This window comes from Meriones unguiculatus, chromosome 8 (genome assembly GCF_030254825.1).
Source record: "Meriones unguiculatus strain TT.TT164.6M chromosome 8, Bangor_MerUng_6.1, whole genome shotgun sequence".
NCBI lineage: Eukaryota > Metazoa > Chordata > Mammalia > Rodentia > Muridae > Meriones > Meriones unguiculatus.
Genome location: NC_083356.1, coordinates 26,819,249 through 26,839,591, shown reverse-complemented (window position 1 = coordinate 26,839,591; position 20,343 = coordinate 26,819,249). Strand labels below are relative to the sequence as shown.

General features: G+C 47.2%; 1 protein-coding gene across 6 annotated transcripts in view; it reads right to left on the bottom strand.

Annotated features, from left to right (window-relative positions):
- Nucleotides 1-20,343, bottom strand: part of Slc45a4 (solute carrier family 45 member 4) — a 66,750-nt gene that overhangs the window by 35,109 nt on the left and 11,298 nt on the right. The window contains exon 1 of one of the 6 annotated variants that reach the window (XM_021628956.2): nt 10,040-10,423. The exons of 3 other annotated variants lie outside the window; for them this stretch is intronic. The gene's annotated coding sequence lies outside the window, so the exon portion shown is untranslated. Of the gene's footprint in view, nt 1-1,882; nt 1,980-5,728; nt 6,021-10,039; nt 10,424-20,343 lie in introns of those variants that run through there. 2 more of the 6 variants (XM_060389287.1, XM_060389288.1) reach the window with 2 other exon arrangements.

The window sequence follows — 20,343 nt, the reverse complement described above, 5'->3', positions numbered from 1 at the left end:
TAAGTAAAAAGAGGGCTGGCTAGAGACCTGGCTCAATGGTAAAGTGCATGCTAAATATGTATGACACCTTACTTTCATTTCCCAGCACTGAGGAGGGAGGGAATGAATGCTTAGAAATGTTGGAATCCCTCTCTCTTGCCAACAGTGATGGTATATTCCTCTAATTTCAGCACTTGGGAAAGTGAGGGAGGAGAACTGCTACAAGTCTAAGGCCAGCCTGAGCTACAAGGGCCCCCATTTAGTGAGGAGAAGAAAATAATCACAAAACCCAAAGATCTACTTCTCACTAGACAAGAAGCTGAAACCACTGGGTCAGTCTTGTTAAGAAACTGGCATACTACAATGAAAGTAAACTTTAGGACCAACAAACACTAGAATTCTTTAAGGCATCTAACAGAAGCTACCATACCCCTCACATAAACTGCATATGCAGAAGGGGGCTGGCAGTGGGCCCTCGAGAGGGTGCAACAGGAGACACTATTGCTACAGCTTCACCGAGTCACAACCACCAAGTTCCAGTGTCAAGGTTTGCAGAAGTGGTGTGGGGAGAGCCACCACCCAGACCCTCTTGCCCCTGTCCAGTCAGGATGCCTTATGTACAATCAGTAAAGGTTTTTCCTCTAGCCTGGTGCCCCCATCCCACTAAAACAATGGAACCCCTCAGGGTCTCACAGCCTGTTAGTAGCTGAACATTTCTGCATTCCAGTATGATAAACTAGTGGGCATACATCCACGATGTATTGCAAGACTCCAGCAGCTCACAGAAAACACAACTGTCAAAAGGACCCAAGGACCTACAAGTGAAGCTGTTTCAGGACCAACAGCAAACCCCAGAGGAGCCCTGGAAGGCTCCAGCCAACAATGACTAGCCTCCCCTCACACATCACACAGGAAATCCACCAGCCCCTAAGCCACTACTGGATACCTCAAGGCCTCTAGGCCCATCTACAGACCATGGATACTATCAACTCACAGGTGCCCATTTTACATGGCTGGCACACCATTTCTGGAAGCAACTTTTTTCCACCTGCAAAGTAAAACATCAGAACTGCCAAGAGAGCTACCGGGAACTCCCAAGGCCTGTGGGACAGTACAGCACAGCCTGGCCCAGACATCTAAGAACACAGTCTTAGGAAAGCAGCCTCCTGCTGTACCACCAGCACCAGCCTCTCAAGTGATGGGGCAAAGAGCAAGAAGCAGCGAAAGAGCCTCCACAAGCCTGTCCTGCCCTGTCCCTCTAATAGCAGGCCAGGGAACCAGCTCAGCTCTCTGCCCACAGAAAACAACAAAACAGAGCTCGGCAGAGTGGCCGACACCTGCCATAAACCCTAGAGAAGCTGAGGAAAGAGAACAGCCATGAGTTCCAGGCTAACCTGGACTACAGTAACAAGATTCTGTCTCAAACAAACAAAAGAATTAGAGGGGAGGCACTGGAATTTTAAATGAAAACCTTTCATGTTGTTTTGTTTTGAGGCCTACTGGTCCCACAGTCTGGGTTCTTCTAGCCTGACTTTCCCAAGGGTGGAAAACATCTGTGATGTTGCTGTGCTTTCGGTTGCTTATTTTTTGAAGCAAGGTCTCACAGGGTGGCCACAAACTCTCTAAGTAGCTAAGGGTGACCTTGAACTCTTGATCTTCCTGCTTTTACCTCCCTGACCACTAGGATTAGAGATCTGTGCCAGTGGAAAACATTTTGTAAACAAATTCCCTCCACACTTTCTACTAAAACCCCAAATGTCAAGGGGACCAAGCCAGCGTCCAGTATTGGAAGGATCGTAACAAAAGCCCACTTGAGGGAAAATAAAATCACATTGAAAACAAGACAAACACCCCCCCCCCCCGCCCCCAAAGAAAGGGATCTCTTCATTTCTGGTTTCCTTACCTGGGTCTCTGTGTTTCTTCAATCTGCACTATCAGCTGAGCAGGAGGTATCTGTTTTTTAATTAACAGGCAATGAGCGGTTTCTCCTCCCCTTTTTCTAAAGGTTCCTAGCACTGGGAGATTTGCTGGTTTAGGCCACTAGAGTCAGAATGAAGCTCTGGCTGCCATGGAAACTGCAGCAAGCTTCTAAACTGAGAAGCTCCTGGAATCCAGGCTGGCTGAAGGAAGTTGTTGCAGCTTTAATATAAAACCTACAAGAGTGGCCTCAGACCTAAGTTCCAAGATGAGCACTGATCAGACCCCCTGAGTGCAAGCCAGCTGCCAACACTGATTCTGTTGCTGACCATGCCCTCCATGGGGTCATGGTAGGAAAGAGTAGGGGAAGGAGCTACATGGCATGAAAAATGAAATACAAATCCATCATATTACATATATACACTCAAGAACAGACCTCAAAGACAGGACTGCAGTTAAGCAAAAGCCCTGTGAAGGCCACTCTGACAGTGGTGCATATAAAAGCCTAACAGAGGCTTCCATAGCCCAAGTGTGTGCCAAGGCAGAAGAGGATGTGAGGCTCAACTGTAAGCAGTGGGAGTTTCCCGATATGATAGTCCACGTGATCAGATATGTGCTGACACTTTTAAAGAGGGGAGGCATGCAGTATGAACTAGTCCCCTCTGCCAACACAACCCAAGCACCCCACTGGTCCTGGTGCACCACTTTCTTCCCCGTGCCACCCAGGGCTGCAGCTTCCCTGCTTTGCTGTAGAGCAAAGGGGCAGGACTGCACAGTTTAGCCAGTTCAGCATAACTCTTCCTATCTTATTAGGTTAAGGGCCTTCCTCTGTTGACTGAGTGAGTAACAGATACACTGAGGAATCTGGACAAAGGGACTCAGCCCCGAGCTGGGCATGAGGAGACAACAGGGGCTTCACTATATTACTCAGAATGTACACACTTTAAACTTAACTTCTAGAATTTTCTTTTTAGTATTTTCAGACCTTGGTTGATGGCACATGGCAGACACCAGTAAGTGAAACTGGGAATGGGAGTGGGGGAATAGGAAAGGATTACTGTTGTATTTGGTAAAATGTTAAATCTAGTCTTCAAAAAGTCCAAGTTTGAATGGATAAGGAAAGCTTACATACAGCTATAGCCTGGGGCTAGAACTTCTTTTCCCCTTTATGGCCAAAGAACCAAACAGCAAGACCAGCATCAGTGTCCCAGCAACTCCTCACCTGGAACCACAGGCCTGTGAGTTATACATGGCACTGTTTACGACATAGCTCTGTGTCTGGCCTCCAAAGGTGGCTGGGAAGGTGACCTCTGAAGAAACTTAGCACCTTGAGGAGTTTTCTAGGCCCTGCCAAACCTGTTTCCACACAGACCCCATGCTGCTCACTGAGACAGGAGGAGACCTGGTCAGTCACTTCCTCTTCCTTTTCTCCTCCCTGCTCTACTCAGGGACCTACTAGAACCTTGGAACCACTGGCATATTTGTTCCATATACACCTGAAAACCTCCACCTCTACAAAGAGGGGGCCCCATTTTCTGTACTGAGGAAATGCTGTTTGGCACTCCTTTGGCTCTGGAGAAAAATTGGTATATCAGGTCTGAGCATTTTCTTCACAATAGGGACTGCGGCTTGCTGTCCCCTGAACTAACTACCACTGTTTTGAAGCCTCTGCATGGCTGCTAAGATGGTGAACTTGGGCAGGACACAGCATTACACAAAGTACAGTGCAGGGCTGTCACTCAGTATCTGTCGCATACAAAGGAATAAAGCTGCTGGGGTTTTACTCTATGAAGCCATTAGTGTCCACACATCCACAAACAAAATCATGTTGCATATTGCTGTCTTCTCACAGGAAACACCCAATGCTAGATTAAGTTTTTAATGTATGAACACACAGCCAAAGGCACTATTTCAGGCTGGGATGTAGCTCAGTGATAGCACTTGGCAACATGCATAAGGTGTCTTTTTGAATCCCTGGCACTACACGCAAACAAAAACAGTGCTGCTTCTGTGGGTCACAGCCAGGTTCTTTAACTTCAGCTGAAAACAGAACTAAATTATTTTTGAAGACAGACTGCTTGTCTACCCAAACATGCTCCAAGGCTCAGATACACAAAAAGCTGCTTAGCAGTTCCTTCAGCTGGGGGAGGGATGGCTTTGGAAGCACCTCTGGAATGGGATGGTGGCAGGACCACTTAGCTGGTAAAGATTTGAAGCTCATTACCAAGGAAGCCATCCCCAACCCCTCTCCATTAAGATGAGAGAAAGTTCCAAAGCTCTGCCCCAAAATACATCAGCTCATCTTCAGTGTTTGAGGGAGAGTACTCACTGGGGCGCTCTTCAAGGATGTGCATCAAGAATCTGCATCAAGAATCTGCCTGAACACTGTGGACTGCTGTCCCAGAGATCAATAATGTAATTATAAAATCCCCTGTGCATATAAACTAAGGTGACTAAGCAGAGAATTGCTTCTGATAGAATATAGATATATGTACACCTTGAAGCAGCAACAGATTAATTCAAAGAATAGAAGATTAAAGCCCAATGATGGAATATAATTTGGATACTAGTTATATAGAACTATTGTTAATTTGTGCAAAGGATCTCTTTTGCTTTTTTGCATAATAAAAATACTTACACTTGAAAAAAAAAAAGAATCTGCCTTATACTCCTTATCAGCCCCATCATCTGAGTACAAGCAGGCAATCTGCTCCATCTCTGCAGGCTTACTTAACCCAATCTCTCACAATACCCTACTCTGATGAGGAACTCATGGTGAGCCTATACAGAAGGCTCCAAGCCCACCAGAGAGGAACTGCCATACTCTTCTTTCCAGGCTAGAAAAGAAACAAGATGCCTGAGCCTGCTTCTTTGGGTACTGTACAGACATGTACAGGTCAAGAAGCTCAACACAAGCCAGTAATGGAGGACACGTGCAATTTTACTGATGAAGGACAATCAAGAAGATCTCAAGATAGAGGGCAGCCTGCACCTCATTAACAAGACTCTAAGAGGAGGGAAGCAGCTTTACTCCCACAATGCTCCTCCAGGCCAAGTAAAAGGCCTAATTTAGTTTCACAACTGAAGACATGAACCGGCCCCTTTTGCACACAGTCATCTGCAGTTGTCAGAGGCCCAGGCCCAGAGCACCAGGATCTGGTCTAAGAGCCAGCAGGATAATGCTGTCTTGAATAAGACTGTAAAACAACCACTTGCAATTCAGATGCATTCACATGCTAACACAGAATAGCTCAGGCATAGGCTAGGGGTTACCCACAGCCTTCCATGCAATAGCATGCCACACTTGGCATGCAGGGATGAGCATGTAGATCTAAATGCACACAAAATATTTCTTCAGCCATTCTGGGAGACTAGCAGCCATCTCAAAGACTGTTGTAGAATCCTTCATAAAAGATGCTTTGAGTAGATTCCAGTCAAATAAAAATGGAGCCAGCATGCTGGGGCATCTCTGCAATCAGTACTCAGAAACAAGAAGATGGGAACACAACTACAGTGATGGAGTTACAAAGCCCATTGCAAAGATGCTTAAGGAATGCTTGTCCCTTATAAGCAAATCTCTCTTCTCTGCCCTGGATGTGAAGCTGAAGCATGAAATCTTTATGCGGAGAGACGTAGGCAGGCCATACTACAATGGGACAGTGGTTCCTCATGCTTGTATGCACTATATGTGTTTCCTGTAAATGCACAGTGCAGGGCCACATGTGAGACCACCACAGGTACAAATGACTCTATTCTATAGTCTACCATGCCAGAATGAATACATGAAAAGTGGTCTGCATTTTGCCTCCAATGTAAACAAATGGAAATTCACTTGAAAGTCTCTGTGTTTAGACTGCAAACTTCTGTGCCAATTCTACAATGTCCTTTGACACGTTTGTAGTTCACTCAATGCTGCCATCCTGGAGAGCAGGTGCTTTGCCGAACAGCTGGGTAGAGCTCCAACATCTAAACAGTAAGGGAGTAGTCATGTTAGTGAGAGAGCAGTCCCCTACTGCAATCCATATAATTCAACCCAACAGGAGTTCTATACACAGGCTGATGCCCAAGGGGGTACACAGTGTGTAGTGCCTTGAGTTACAGAAAGACAGCTCAGAGTGTTGGCCACAGCCCAGGGAAAAGAAAGGAACTACAGGCTTGCAAGAAAATGGAATCAGCTGACCAAAGAGGAAGTCCTAGGGCCTTAACAAGGTCTCACTAGGCTGGAGACCCACTCAGGAAGGCCAGGAAGAGTCCACTGACAGAGCTCAGCCCAGAACCTGTCACATCAAGACTGGAGAGACTGGGAAAGATGTGGGGTGGTGGGGTTCCAGCCTCCAGGAAAACAACCTCTGACCTAAGACCTTCACCTTAGCTCCCTGGTCTCTAGGCCTCACTGTAGAGTTCCTTACTCCAGCTCTCAACTCCCCATGCACCATCACTGGCAACCCTTCCTTGCTCTTGAAGAGGGACCCCATTTCATTCTCAGACCCATAGGCCCAGACATTGGAAGCCCTCCATCCTCACTCATCTTCCCGTTCTGAGTGCCCAGAGAAAGCAGGAGCTGCTGAAAATGGAAGTCACGTGGATGCCAAGCCCCTGGTGCCCTCCTGCTTCACCAGGAGGCATTTCCACCCATTTGGAAAGTCAAGGGCACTGCCATATGAAAAGCAGGTTATAGAGGGAAGCCAGCTGTGGCTAGCTTTACTGCAAAATAACATCTACCAGTTTCATTTTTTAAGGAGTTCAAGATCAGCACCCATCCTTCAGATCTGTGGTCACCTGTACCACACTCGCAGTGGGAAAGAGATCTTCCCAGGTTTTAAAGTGACAGTTCATATAAAGTTGGGGGCTCCTAGTATAAAAGTCTGCATTTCTATAAAGCCTGCCAATCATAAAAGAGCATGCCTTGGAGCTGGAGAGATGGCTCAGTGATAAAGAGTACTAGCTGCTCTTCCAGAGGACCTAGGTTCAATTCCCAGCACCTAAATGGCAATTTACAACTATCTGTAACTCCAGTTCTAAAGGATCTAACAGTCACAGAGATATACACGCAGGCAAACATCAATGTACACAAAATAAAATAAATAAATAATTTAAAACAAACAAAAAAGAGTGTGCTTGGATATATGCATCGCAAAAGCACCCAGTGCACCAGGCCTGGTCTGGGCTCTAAGCATACAGTCAAGGCTTGCCCACAACAGTCAATACTGACATTGAAAACAAAACAAAACAAAACAAAACCCTTTACAGGAAAGGTCAAACCAATTCCATCTGTTACAAAAACTGTTGAATCAAAAGTGGAGTTAAGTACAATTACCTCAGTTTAAGGCAGTAACTCACTTTCAACAATTAATAAAGTCCTTGTATGTGGTCCCCACGCCAGCAGTTAAATTTCTTTCTTTCTTTCTTTCTTTTTTTTTTTTTTTTTTTTTTGCAGGATAAATGTTAGCTTGGAATCTGCCTACACAAGAAGTGAAAGCTGACAAAGAAGCAGTTTTACAAAAAGAAGAAGAGGAGGAGGAAGAGGAGAGGAGGAACAGGAGCAGGAGGTCGCAGGTCACAGCAGTTGCAGGGTGTTGGGTGCCTAGGCTGGGCTGCTTCTGACCCCTCAATCTCTCCAGATTCTCTCTGGAGGTGGGAGAGGTCCTGGGGACTCACCACCTACCAAGGCGCCCTGCAGTGGTCCTCCGGGCAGGCTCAGTGCTCAATGATGGAACAGAGAACGGGAAATGAGCTTATTAAGGGATTGAAGATACTGGGGTAAAAGGGAACAGTGGGGTCTTCAGTCTGACTTCAACGTATTTTCTTTTCTTTATTTCTCTCTGTAGCGCTTGCTGTCCTGGAACTTGTTCTGTACACCAGGCTGGCCTCAAATTCGAAGATCTGCCTGTCTCACCCTCCCGAGTGCTGGGATGAAAGGCGTGAGCCCCCACCACCTTACTCACCTTATTTTCTTGAATTGTGTATAAGTGGTCTCAGGACCAGAGGCGGCAGCAATTAGGGTAGCCTGACCTTTTTATCTCCCCCTCTCTTCTTTTTTCTAGATGTGGTTTTGCTGGGTAACCCTAGGCTGGCCTCACATTTGGTGATCTTTCTGTCTCTACCTCAAGCACAGAACTATAGCACATGACACCAGACCTGGAAATATACTGGCTTCCCAAGGACAGTACGCAGAGCTGATACTAAAGGGCTAAGTTTCTGATTTGGAAATTTAAAACTTTAGAGAACCGTTTCTGGCCAGAAGCTAAGTTTAAGAAACCACACTTCTGCCCACGTGTACAGACCTTCCCCAGGCCCTGCTGCTGTTCACAACCCTGCCACCCAGCTCCTGTTAACTCCAGATTCCTTCCAGGTAGCTAGAGCAGGAGTCAGCCGTGGACAACAGGATGGCAGGAGGGCAAACTAGGAGCTGTGTGACACTGCACTCCTGGGTGTCTCAGCTTTTCCAGAGATCCCAGGAGTCCACATAAAGGACACTGAGGGCTTCAGCTGGTCACTGAGAGAAGAGCCGCAGGGATGGTTGGTAGCTTGGTGGCACAGAAGAGAGCTGACATGAGGGGACAGGCCATGACATCTTCCACAGGAATTTTAGGTCAGATCATACAATTTGAGCCTGCTCCTATGTAGATGCTACTGAAAAATTTAACAAGTCAAAGCTAGGATGCTCTCACACACACCTTATTAGTACAAACCCACTTCAAAATGGGCCCTAACGATGGCTTGTTAAGTGGCTTTAAAGAGCACATTCAGCACCATGCTTCCTTCCAACTACAATATTCTTGCAAACTAACTGCAGGAAAGTCAAATGAAGAGTGCCAAGGCCTGCCCCATGGCATTAGGCCCATTAGGCAGAACACACGAGAGGCAGGCGAGAGGTCTAGGGGCAAGGACAGCGCTGGCCTCCTCCTTCAGGCACACTTCAATTTTCTAAGGATGGAAAGTTAGCCACAGCTGGCAAGGCTGCCTGGTGTCTATAAAAGTGTTCCTCCCAGGAGACGACTGGAAACAGACACTCTGAGATACTTTCATTCTTTTCCTTATTTGCCGTTCTGAAAAATAAGCTGTTCTTCCTACTCTGCAATGGAATAGGGTCAAAATCTTCCACAGTCAACAGCAACCCAAAGAAAAAGAGCACCACATCCAAGATATTTCCAGTTTGGCAGATGGCCCAAAGTAACTCTATGCTGTTTACTTGGTACGAGCAGAATTCGCCCGGGGATAAAAACCTAATCCTGTAACCAGCCAGCCTGTGTTCCTGCGTCCTGGAGACAGAGGCTGAGGCACAGGCGCGTCTCACCTCCTCCTCATTCCAATGTTCCTCTGTCTCTGTGGTGCCCACCACCTTGAAATGTCCACTACAGGCCCACTGTGGTGTGCAGAGCCTGCATGTTCCCAAGGCTTGCCAAAACCACCCAACTAGGTGAGCTATCAATCCATGCAGAGGCACAGCTAGTAAAGGCCTGTGCAGAATGGCCTGAGGGGCTGAAAGCAGAGCAAGTCCACCTACTCCAAAAAGGACAGACATCTCAAGACAGGGCCCTCCTGGGCCTCCCCACCTTTCAAGGATGCTCCAATTTCTGATGTGACAGAACACATCCCTCCTTTGCTATGGGGCTTTCACTGTAAACTCTCCATAACAGCAGTGAAGGGACTCATGCATGGGAACAAGAAAGGCTACACATGTGGATTAAGTGCCTCACAACAAAGATGAGCCTAGGCACATGTCCAGAGACCTGCAGGGCACTGCTAGGTATACAGCCACCAGAGTAGCCTGTTGGGAAGCCTGTGTGACCTATATCCAACAGAGGCATAACCCACTGCCTCCCTTACACATTGCTTCCCCAGGACACACACCTATACCTAAGCAGTGCTCAGGGAGACAGGTCAACAAAAGATACAAAATAAAAAATAGAGCACATATAGGATGGGACTCCTGAGGTAGGAAACAAAGCTAACAGGCTGGAGAGAAGTAACACTCTCCGCAGCTGCCCCAAGGGTCTGCTTGCCTCAGCAAGGACATTTAAGGCATTACATTTCAGTCTTCTCTCACAGAAAACCCTCAAGAAGCCAAATGGCCAGCTTCAGCAATGGTTCACAATGCCCCTCCACATTCCCAGGGCCAGCGAGAGGGCTCCCATCTCACAGTTTCTATTGCAGACACTGGATCCAGGAGTTGAGACAGATCATTAGCAGGCAGTGGTGAGGGGCAAACATAGGGCACCCAGTGGATCTTCTCTAGCCTAATACACAGTTGGCATGGGTGGTGGAGGTCCAAATCAATTTCAATCTCAGGATCTAGCTGTGCACAGTACCTAGAGTTACAGAGACATAATGGGAGAGAGGCCATTGTAACTCCACTGTGCCAGGTCCCACATCTCTGCTAACTACCTCTAGCCTCTAGAAGAGCTGGTCAGAGCTCATAGCTTCTCTTCTTCCCCAATGTTTACTGGAACTAAGGACAGTGTTCTGAAAATCCTTGACCTTTAACAGTGGCCAGCATCCTATACAGGGAACTCTAAAAGGGCTCCAAACCTGTCCTTAGACACTTGTTCTGACCTGTGGCCTCAAATGTAGTCATTAAAAGCAAATCGAGGCAGGAAGTGGTCAGCATACAAGCCTTCATACAACATGCTAGCGAGACCTTTTAAAAAAAAATTCAGGGGGTGGACACAGCAGCACACACCCACAGTTCCAGAACTTGGAGGATCATAACAGGTTCTAGGACAACACGGGGTACAGTGAATTCCAGGACAGCCTAGGTTATAGTGAGATTCTGTATCAAAAACCAACACATAGACCTGGAGCGATGCTCAGCAGTTAAGACCACTTACTGCTCTTGCAGAGGACCCAGGTTTGTTTTCAGCACCCACATCAAGCAGTGTGCAACCACTTGTAAATCCAGCTCAAGGGGATCCGATGCCTTCTCCTGGCCTTCACAGACACAGCACTCACATGTACATTGCCACACTTAGAATATGCACAATTAAAAGTTAAACTAGGAGCTAGAGAGTTGGCTCAGTGGTTAAGCACACGTGTTGTTCTTGCAAAGGACCAGGTTCAATACCCAGCACCCATGTGGACGCTCACCACCTTGGGCACCAGGCACACATGTGGTGCACAGGTGTGTACACACAGTCAAAACACTCATACACATAAAAAAAGAATAAAATAAATACATAAAATAATAGTTAAACTAAAATCTTAAACAACACACATACCCCCTTTTTTCTCTTCTATTGAAACTACTCTTTTTTTGAGACAGGGTCTTGCTAAGTAGCCTGTGCTGACCCAGAATTCAGAAACCTCTGGTTTTAGCTTCCCAAGTGTGTGCTATCATGTTCAACTTATTAAAATTATTTTCAGTGAAGGAAATGAAAGTACTAGCAAAGAAACCCGTATTCTTCAAAAGCCACAGAAACATCCAAACTCTGTACTGGCTCCTAGTCCCTGCAAAAAGGCCATTCATTGCCTAGGGAAGGGGAAGAACTGGAGTCAGTTGCTGGTCACTGGCTGTAGCCTTCCCCTACATGAACTTCTACCATTCTTTGCAAAAGCACTTACACCTCAGTGGAAGCCACCATATAAATTATCAGTGCAGCGTCCCCTGGGAACATCTCCAGGTCTCCATGGTTTGCCCTGTCTAAGTCAGATTCCTTAACTGGCTACTGAGAAACTTAGTAACAGCTTGAGCAGAGCAGGCTCCCAGGGCCACATGGCCTCCAGCAGGTCATACAACCTCCTCCAATAGCAGGACATTGTACCAGAAGACAGCAAAAGCCATCTACTGGGGCAAGGCCCAGGAGAAGGGCCCACAATGCAAACTTAGCACACCTCACTTTTTCCTCAAAAACTAATTTAGGGAGAAGACATGGCTGCAACTTGGCAAACCCTGCCAGGGAACGCTGATTCACAGCTTCAACACTTGCTGCCTTGACTGCTGACAGGTGAGCTCACATGGTACTGAAAGTCATCGCCAAAGCAGATCAGATCTCACTCTACCCCTCCCCCACTCTTCAGGTCAGCTGAGCCACAGGCACTAACCCTTCAGAGGACTCCTAGAGCAAGCTCCCAGAGCTGGGCACTAGGCTTCTGATCAGTGAGCTGAGCTGCCAGTATGTATATTCAAACACAACAAATATGAAACTTTTTGGGTGTTTGTAAAAAGAACATATTCTTTCAGGTAGCTGATAAATATAAAAATAAATAAATGGAAAAGAAGTGGAGTATCCTGGCCAATGCTAAAATTCTGATACTTAGGGGGTGGAAGCAGGAGGAATACAATGAAATAGAAGTCAGCCTGGGCTACAGAATAGTGAGTCCCAGGACATCCTGGGTTATATCACAAGACTGTCTCACAGTGGGATAGTGGCGGACTGGAGAGATGGCTCAGTGAGTAGAGACACCTATTGCCAAGCCTCAGAACCTGAGCTTGATCCCCAGACCCATGTGGTTGAAAAAGAGAACCAACTCCCTTTAACCATACCTGATCTCCACTTGTGTGCCTGCACACACATACAATATTTTTTTTTCTTTTAAAGGGTCCATAAAGGCTATAAAAATTAACATAAGCTGCGCTTGCTAATCTCAGCACTGAGGGGATAGGGAGTTAAAGGCCAGCCCACTCACCCACACGTGGTTCTCCCCTCAAGCCCTTGCTATTTCAACAATAGCAATACCTACCAATACCTCTTCCACCTCTACCTCCCAGGCAAGCTGGGAGCCACCTCTCGGCATCCTGAAACCTGGATCCAGCTCCACACAGGAGAGACCCAGTGCTCTAACACTAGCGACAGATAAACAGTGCTCACTCTACCTCCCAGTCATCCATCTAGTTCTGTTTCAGCCCAAAGGAGCCTGATCTGTTCCTGCTCCTGTGAGAGATGTCTGGGAACCCCACAGAAATTCAGCTATACCCCACAACATGTCAACAACTCCATAGAAGCAAGAAAGCCTTGGGACTCATTCATGGGAGCTGCAGAGACTGTGTGTTTGGGTTCATCTTTGTCTCCCCGCAGACACTGCCTACTCAACTGCTTCATGTGGGTGTGTAGCTAACGTAGCTGCAACTCACAAGGTGCTTTCTATGAGCCAATTTCTTTTCTAAAAACTCCATCTACATGAGCTCACTAACCTGCCAGCAATCCCATGTGGGAACTCTAGCATTACTCTCATTTTACAGAGAAGAAAGTGAAGGAGGAAAGACAAGAGCAGAAAGATGTCAGAGCCCTTCCTCTCCCTCCCTTCCTATACTTCTGTCCTGTCTGGAGCATTTCCAGAGACCCCAGCTTCCCTAGAGAAAGGGCAGGCTGAGTTATTCATAAAAAATTGGTGCCTGGTGTGCATCATAACCAGTGTAAGGCCTAGCGAGGAAAACTTCAAGCCCTCAAGCACCCAGAAGAGTAAGAAGGGTATGGCTGGTGGGGCCTGACCAGCTGCATTCTCAGGAGCAAGGCCAGAATGGTTCTCCCCTCCTCCTCTTGTTGTCAGTTGAACAAGTGAATCTGAGAAAATTCATGAGAAGGGGGCGGGGCAATGAGAGAAGGAAAGGGCAGCCAATGAAGGAGCCAGGTCCTCCCCCTCCAGGTTTACAAATGCCAGCAAGTTTGGTCAGCAAGCAGTTGCCATACACACAGAAGGCAGACAGTCCCACAGTATGGGAGGACATCCAAACACGCCCAAGCATTCATGGGGAGCTAGACAGAGAGAGCACCTGACTCCGGGAAGGTGACCGACACAGTTGGGCAGCCACCTGCACCATATAAGCTCCACTCTTCTGAACACAGAGATTTAGGACAAACTAAGGACTGTAGCAAAGTACTCACCAAGCAAGTGGGAGCGGGTACAATCTCAAAGCAGAGGAAGTTCTTCATACTGACACAAAACTTCCAAGACACAGAGAAAAACAAAAAAGATAAACCAACCCACATCGATGGGACTACAAGGATATAGCACTCTGAGCTAATGTAGGTCCAAAGACAAAGTGGGATGGCCTGTCAATAAAGAAATGAACCAGTAGCCGGGTGTGGTGGCACATGCCTATGATCCCAATACTCCGGGGGCAGAAGCAGGGAGATCTCTGAGTTTGAACCCAGCCTGGTCTACAAAGTGAGTCCAGGACAGCCAAGGCTACACAGAGAAACCCTGTCACAAAACAAAACAAAACAAAACAAAAAGTGATCTAGTACTAGCAACAGCAGCTCCTTCTGAGAGGTTCACTTTTAGGGAAGGCAATGGAGCTTTGAGGGGTGCCCTCTGCCACCACACCCACCCATCAGGTGGCCGAGCAAGTCCATACACAGTTAGCACACCTTCAGTCTACACACCGTGCTGCTTTGGGTCCAAAGCTGATACCCTGCCCCAATCCTCCTCAGGCTCTACCTGTTGTTTTTGGCATATGGCAGGGGCTGGATAGTTGTTCTGTCCCTAAGGTACCCAGCCAGCTAGCTCTCATAGTAGCATTGCTTAGATTGGGCATGAGTGCACAGTTTTCTGTGGGAATTCTCTTTTATGTGAAGCCAACAGGATGCTGGGTGAGACACACAGGATGCTAGGTTAATGTGTAAGGTGCAGTGAGATCTAACCGGTGACCCACAGGCGACAGTTCTAAACCATGCAGGGAGAGGGTTAGGAATGCCCTATTTCACAGGAGGAAAAATGGAAAGTATAGGAATGTGGTCCAAAGGAACAGGGTACAAACCTAGCACACTATGGCCTAGAACCTAAGTACACAGATAGCCCTAAGAAAATGGCTCTATGGAGCCTTGGGCACAGAGACCATAGCCATGATGGTTGGAGGAGATGAGGGAGGAAGGGCAAGCCTGCACTTCTGAGAAAGGTCACTGTGTAGGAAAAGAACAGAGAGCTGCTAGGTAGAACTAAGTGGTCAAGATTGCTAGACTTGTATTCTGTCACAGAAGTAAAAAGATACAGCTAGTGTAACACAGGAGACTGAGGCAGGATTGTGAGTTCAGGACCAGCCTAGGCCACAAAGCAAGAGACTATCTTGAAAGAAAAGGAAACTGTAGAATGACCAAAGCCCATAAGCCACAAGTAAGAAGTGCTACTATCTAAAGCTTGGTTCGTCATGGAAATAAGAGGTGAATGCTACAGCCTGTCAAGGACAGAGTGATGGCAGTAGTAACCTTTATAAATGGTGTAACTGAGTTCTCCTGGGCCTGCCTGCCAGGAAGCCAGCTGCTACATCTGTAGAAGCCACACTGAACAGGAGCAGGTTTCCTGTCACAAGAGGAACTAAGCAGCTACATGTTAAAGACTCTGGAGGTCCCTATGTCTGTGGCCTCTGCAGAGGGGTCTCAAGGGAAGCTAGTGAGCAATGCTACAGAGAGCAAACACTTTAGCCCTCGAGCCCAGGCAGGAGCACAAGACAAAGCAGCAGCATCTCATACCTGTTACCCCTGTAGTCAGCAGCCAGCCAAATACCACCTTTGATTCACAGGCCACAACTCAAAGGCTCTTGATAGATAGGCTCAGACCCCAGGCTGGCCCACTGCAGTCAGTACCTACCAGATATTACTGAAACAAAACATTAACTTCTACGGAACTGGGGCCCCAACAACCAAGCGTCCCCAAGAGCGTTACAGAAAAGGAAAGTGAAAGTGTATTATAGAACTATACCACCTAATACAATATACCTACTTCAATGTACACATAGTATATGCAATTTATACATGTACACTACAACAGAGTTAGAGCACAAAACACATCAATGCAAAATGTAAGCTACCATCTACAGCAAGATGTCAGCAGACCACGTACAAAGGAATACATTTGCCATACAGATGTATGTATCTACACAGTCCCTATCTCTGCTGTCCATACCCCTGGCTTCTACATCTACTAACTCAGCCAACTGCAGGTAGAAAAGATTCAACTAAATTTCATGTGAGCTGAGAACAGACTTTTTTTTTTTTCCTTGCTATAATTTCCTAACAATATGGCTGTTTACACAGCATTTAGTCTGTGTTGGGATTAAAGTCATCTAGAGATGACCTGAAAGATACAGAACCTCACAGGTTACATCCAAACATGCCATTTGCTCTAAAGGGCCAAGGGATCCACAGGCACCCTTAAAGGCTGGCTACAGTTTTTAGGCCTCCAAAGGCAGCATGGTGCTACACACCTGGCTGAGGGATTAGGCAGACATACAGATACAGGTCTGAGCAGGTTTCCTCTCCAGGGCTCTGTGGTACTGGCAATAAGGTCCCACAGGCTTCAGGTTCCGATCATTCTCCCATCTTCTCTGCCCAGAGCTGAAAGTTCCACTTTGGGTAGCTGGAGAGATGACTTAGCAGTTAAGAACACTGGCTGCCTCTTCCAGAGGTCCTAAGTTCAATTCTCAGCACCTATATGGTGGCTCACGTCTCTTTCAGAAAAAAGAAATTTTCACTTTCCATTCCTTCACTGCCAAGTCTTATCTCTGCCACATTCTTCAATGTGACATTGCTTGGATCTCTTAAGCAACCTTGACTTTCTATGGTGTTCACTGCTAATTTTAACTCCCCTAAATATCCCCACAGAGATGACACAACAGCATCCAACAGTCACTTTGCCTAGAGGCCAATCCCACAGCTTTGCAGATATGTGAGGACCTGGCATGGACAGAGTTCTAAGGCCACAGAGATAATTAATCCTGGTCAACATGACAATGATAGATACAACAAAAGCTATAAGGGCGACCATTTCTGGCTTGATCTCTTATGGGGACAGAGCAGAGGAATGGCCTAGCAGACTGGCAGCTAGGTGGTTCACAAGTTCCCACAGCTCTGATGACCAGACCATGTGGCCTCCATCCCCAGAGCCCAGAGACTGCATAGCAGCCTACCCTATCCAGAGAGAGGGCAAGCTGGAACCTCCCTAGGTGGGAATTAGGGTACATGTGATCACTACAATGTACACAAAACTGTGTCAATTTGTGTTGTGTGAAAGAGGCACAGCTCTCACCAGCTTCCAAAGAAACACTTGTGGCAAGGAAAAAAAAAATGTCCCAGGCTAGGGACAGGGTGCTGAGGGTAGCCACGTGACTTCAAAAACTGGTTAAAGGACTTTCTGCTGTGGTGTGGTTATGACATCATCTTTTTTGTGCTTTTTAAAATCTGCCCTCCCCTCTGTTGTTGCCTTTAGTACTTAGTTGAGCAATTTAGGTTTGTACCAAAAAAAAACCAAAGCAAAAAACAACAATGAAACAAAACAAAAATCGTAGGGACTGGGGATGCAACTGAAAGGCAGAACTCTTGCCTGACATGTATGAGGACCTGGGTTCCATCTCTAGCACTTAAAAAACGAAACCCAAACAGGAAAAGAGAGAAGCCAAGTGCAGTGGCACATGCCTGTGGCCCAGCCTCTCCCCGGAAGATACTTGAAACTACAACTTTGAATAGCCAAGAAAAAAGATAACATAGCCCAGCCGTGGTGGCGCACATCTCTAATTTCAGGAGGCAGACACAGGCGGATCAGGCGATCTGCTAGTTCGAGGCCAGCATAATCTAAACAACACGCACCAAGATAGCCAGAGCTAAACAGTGAGATCTTGTCTTAAAAAAAAAAAAAGGAAGAAGAAAGAGGAAGGGGGGACAACATATTAAGGCCTGCCCTACCCCTTCTCCTCCAGGGAAAAAGACAGTTTTTAAGTCTGGGGAACTCTAAAAAAGCAGGCCAGGTCACCAGGCTAAGGTCCTTTTAGAGCTCAGCAAACACACGTGGTGGTATATGAGAACATGGGCCAAACTGTGTTTTCTAGAGGCAATCCCAAGGGACAGATACAAGTATAAACAACTGTAAGTAAAACCATCACTCTGTATAGTCAAACCAATCAAGGGAGGCACACAGGTGCTAGTGTCTGCAGTAAGGCCGAGTGTTTTGCTGGCTTGGTTTGGACATTCTGTGTATGGCCTTAGCTCCCTGTTTTGAGAGGAAGCCCAGGACTGGTCCTCTGGAGGAAAGGCGGAGCTAGCAACAGACTCAGCAAAATCCTGGTTTCACATTTCATAACCAACACATTCCCATACCCAGATAACCCATCCTCTCACCTCCCCCTTTCAGCTTAAGCAAGCTGCCCAGCACATCGCCTTCCTGCAGGTTCCAGAGGCTAGGCCTACTCTCTCTGCCATGCTTGGCTCTTGGAGCCCCGGTACCTGCCTGCTAGGTGTGCATGTGGGCTGTGAGGCCACCCCTAGGTGCAGCTGGTAGAAACCAGGGCCACACAATGTTCACAGCTCAGTCAGAGAAAATGTCCCCAGAGAGGTCGCAGCTGTAGCCAGACCCACCACACCCCTCTGAGTCCTGCCTTCTCAGCTACATTGTTCTTCTCCTGCTTCTCCCTAAGACCCTAAGCACTCATGAACTCATGGCCAGTAGCTCTCACATACAGGGGCCATGCCAAGTGACTCCAAGGGAGAATGGCCAAGCACTCTTTCAGAGCAGACAGGGTCACCATCACTTAGTTCGCTGTACTCCTCTGTTGAAGGCCCAACACTTGCCAACCCACCTCTGAGGGTTCTGATTCTGTTCTTCCCTATGCTCCAAGCTCTAGGTGTGGAAGCTCCCGGCAGGCTTCTCTTACCCTGAACTCCTTCCCAGAGTCCTGCCATTAACTCTACTCTTTCCCTCCTCTACCCCTAAGAGTCACACATTCCCTAACAGAATCTTTCAAGAGTAGCAGTCCCCTTGCACATACACGACCTCATGTGCCTGTGCACACACCAGGTCTCCATAGGGCCCCACAGCCATTAGCGATTAAAAAACAAAACAAAAAACCCAATTGTGCAAGAGGCTCACAGCTATAATTCCAACACACAGGAAGCAGAGGCATTTTGAGACCAAGCTGGAGGTACAGTTTAGTGTTACAGCGCTTGTCTAGAACACATGAAGCCATATTATCAGACCCAGGATCACTGAAAGATAAAGAAAAAAGTTATTTTTGAACATGGGAATTAGAGGTCAGCTTCGGCTATATAGTCTAGACAAGACTGGGCTCTAGAGTCAAGAGGAGGTCAGGGGGTTCCAACAAAAACAAACAACATGGGGCTGGAGAGATGGATCAGTGGTTAATAGCACTGGCTGCTCTTCCAGAGGACCCTGGTTTAATTCCCAGCACCTACATGGCAGCTCATAACTGTCTGGTCTAAACCCAAATTCCAGTGGATCCGATTCCCTCACACAGGCATATACGTAGACCAAGCACCAAATGTACATAACAATAAATTTCTGAAAAATTAAAACAACAAAAATCAAAAGGGAGGCAAAACTTAGAAGTCTGTCCTGCTTTGGCAAAGGAGGCATTGGACAGTCTAGAGAGGGCAAAAAGAACATGGCCATGGGGTGGGGGCCACGAAAGCTACAGGCTGGTGCTACAGGCTGGGGTGCAGGGGACTGCAAAAGGCAAGCAATACTGTAGAGTGGAAAAGTTCACTCAGAGGCTGCCTTCCCTGGCTTTATCATGCCTGTTTTACATGTGCGAGGCCCCTGAGCTGAGTGTCCAGAGTCACATAGCTTGGCAGGAAGGCATCAAGTCCTACTGCTACAGGGCTCCAGGTCCAGACTAGAATATCCAGGCCACCATTCTTCCCTTAAGGAAAATGGAGGAAGCCTTTTGTTTTAGATGTATGTGGCATAGTTCCCTTACACTGAAATGGTGTCACAAAACTTTAAGCGTGTGGCTGGTGTTACAAAGACTCCTATCCACAGTCCTTCCACCTGCTACCATGTGGCAGGACCCAGGACACAATGAAGCTGCCTGCATCATGGCGCCCAGAGGTATCTGAAAAGGTTTAGCCAAGCCACCTCACCTCTGTCTCCTGAGCTGCCTGGTAGCCAAGCTGCCCACAAGCTCCAAGTCCAGGGCAGGTGACCCAGACACACTACCACGGTTTCCTATGGGCTGTTTCTAAGACGAGACCCACAGGTGGACAGAATGGCAGAAACAAACTCAAAGTGCTAACTGCCACAGAAGATGGCTTTCCAAGGTCAAGGACCTCATACTCCTCCCTGGGATCTGGTCCGGTCTCCTGGTTATGAGGCAAGGAGATAGGTACCTGTCAGCAGAACTTTGACTAAGCTACCAACCAGGTGTGACCCCCTTCCCAGAAAGCTGAGGGTCAAGCCCTGTTTTTTTCCCATCACCTACAGAAACAACTGGAAGCAAGTAGAGGTCCTGCCAACTCTACCTTCCAAAATAGCCAACTGCTGCTCAGATACAGCCAAATGATGCCTTGGTCCCCAGAAGAGATGCACACAGCACTCATGGCTCTAGAACCCCAAGTGCATATTTTATGTATCCTACAAGACTAAGGTGACTTCCCCACCTCATCCTGCACTATGCTTAGAACACTCCACAGTAGAGACAGTCAAGAGCCGATGCACAGGTAAGGGCTATCATAGACTCCATGCAACAGGGGTGATTGGAAGTGCATGTAGTACTTCAGACAGCCA